The sequence below is a fragment of the Scylla paramamosain genome, unplaced genomic scaffold, assembly GCF_035594125.1.
Source record: "Scylla paramamosain isolate STU-SP2022 unplaced genomic scaffold, ASM3559412v1 Contig33, whole genome shotgun sequence".
Lineage (NCBI taxonomy): Eukaryota > Metazoa > Arthropoda > Malacostraca > Decapoda > Portunidae > Scylla > Scylla paramamosain.
In genome coordinates, this window is record NW_026973698.1 from 305,001 (window position 1) to 307,500 (window position 2,500).

The following is a 2,500-nucleotide window of genomic DNA, read 5'->3' on the forward strand; positions in this document are numbered from 1 at the left end:
GCAGCCACACACACACAATTTTGAAGGAGGGAAACAGACAACAGTGGGTGACGTCAAGCAGCCTTAGCGGGTCGCGTGACGTTGCTGCGAGCGTGGCGGAGAGGGAGATGACGGGAAGCAAGGGGCAGGTGGAGGAGGAGAGGGGGAGGAGGTGGAGGAGGAGGAGGAAGAGGAGGAGGGTGACGACGACAACAACAACAACTATTATTACTACTACCATTACTACTACTACTACTACTACCAATTACAACTATTTCTGCTACTGCTAATGGTGCTGCTGCTCCTCCTCCTCCTCCTCCTCCTCCTCCTCCTCCTCCTCCTCCTCCTCCTCCTCCTCCACCTCCTCCTCCTCCTCCTACTACTACTACTACTACTACTACTACTACTACTACTAATAATAATAATAATAATAGATTTACTACTATTAGGAGGAGGATACACGGGTGGAGGAGAGAGAGAGAGAGAGAGAGAGAGAGAGAGAGAGAGAGAGAGAGAGAGAGAGAGAGAGAGAGAGGAGAGAGCAGGCAAACAACTGTGTGTGTGTGTGTGTGTGTGTGTGTGTGTGTGTGTGTGTGTGTGTGTGTGTGTGTGTTATAACAAGACAAGTGTCATTAAAAGTCACGTAATTTAGCGACAAGCATTGCACGACAACATTACTGCGGTGATTAAAAGTACTCCTGTAAAATGCTACGTGGCATCATACAAGCCAGGCAGGAGGGCAGCGAGGCCCAGCGACCTTGAAAACAGCTGACTGACGAGAGAGAGAGAGAGAGAGAGAGAGAGAGAGAGAGAGAGAGAGAGAGAGAGAGAGAGAGAGAGAGAGGAGTACACTGTAAGATTTTTTATTTATTTACGTGAATAAATTACGGTGTCCATGAATAGTATTTTTATCTGTAATCCTACACACACACACACACACACACACACACACACACACACACACACACACACACACACACACACGCACACACTAATAATAATAATGATAATAATAATAATAATAATAATAATAATAATAATAATAATAATAATAATAATAATAATAATAATAATAAAAAATATGAATCAAGGAATGACGGTAAAGCGGACAGGGAGGCTTGCAAGGAAGTAGTAGTAGTAGCAGTAGTAGTAGTAGTAGTAGTAGCAGTAGTAGTAGTAGTAGTAGTAGTAGTAATAGTAGTCAAAATAGTAGTAAGAGTAATCGTAATAATAATAATGATAATAGTCGTAGTAGTACTAATAAAAGTAGTAATAGTAACAAGTAACAGTTATCTTAATAGTAGTAGTAGTAGTAGTAGTAGTAGTAGTAGTAGTAGAACTAATATTAGTATTAGTAGTAAAAGTAGAAGTAGAACGAGTATTAGTATTAGTAGTATTAGTAGTAGTAGCAGCAGTAGTAACAGAAGTAATTGTAGTGGCACTAGTAATTGTAGTAGTAGTAGTAGTAGTAGTAGTAACATTTAGGTAGAGCGAGTGTGAGGTGCGGTTCACACCAGCCAGTCACTGTCACCGCCGTCCGTGATGTCGTGAGTGGGGAGGAGGGGGCGAGGAGAGCACCTCGTGTGTGGACGGCGGAAAGGGGAAAGGAACGTGAGGCGGGTGGGGGCCGGGAGTGGATGGTGGGTGGGGGGGCGGGAAGGTGTGGATGGCAGGCGGGGAGCGGGAAGGAGTGGGTTGCTGGTAGGGGCCTGGCATGAGTGGGTTGCGAATGGCGGTTAGGAAGGAGTGGGTTGAAGGGAGGGGGGGAAGGAGAGGGACGGGGTAAGGGCAGGAAGGCGTGCCGGCAGGTAGTGGCCGTGAAGGGGCTGCTGGCTGGTGGGCGGCCAGAAGCTGCTGTTGGCGGAAGTGGGAAGGAGTGGCTGGCGGGTGGTGGGGAGAGAGAGATTGGGGGGATAGGAAGCGTCTCGGACTGATACAACAAGATGGCGTCCTGTCTGAGATGGTGGCAAGTGTAGTTTCCCGGCCAGCGGCATGATGGGACTAACAAAACACCAGCAGAAGGTCTTTCTGTACACAACATGCACATGTACACAACACACGTATGGCTGTACACTTGGCGGCTACTCAACACACCTGGTACACTTCAGGGAGGGCTTGACCAATCCTGGTTATCTTGATCACCACTAAGTCTTTGAGGAGGAACACAATGCGATACACACGCGCACCACACAAGATACGCCGTCACACTGGCTGCAGACTGAGCGGCGTCCCTTTGGCTCAGTGTTTCCAGGCCGTTCGGTACTTGAGCGACACACAAAGGTCTACTTAATATACAGGGACTTGTTCAACCAACGAACACACTCATATCCACACACACACAAAAAAAAAAAAAAAATAAATAAATCAAATCAAATCAATCAATAAATAAATAAAATTAATTAAATCATTAAATTATACTAAATTATTAAAATTACTGTTGCTTCTATTCTTACTACTACTGTTACTACTACTACTATTGTGTGTGTGTGATATTATTGATAGCAATCATAATAACAATATA

At 45.2% G+C, this 2,500-nt stretch overlaps 1 long non-coding RNA gene across 1 annotated transcript in view; it reads left to right on the forward strand.

The window, feature by feature from the left end:
- LOC135097842 (uncharacterized) overlaps positions 1-2,500 on the forward strand; it is a 12,536-nt gene that overhangs the window by 6,829 nt on the left and 3,207 nt on the right. The window lies entirely within an intron of this gene.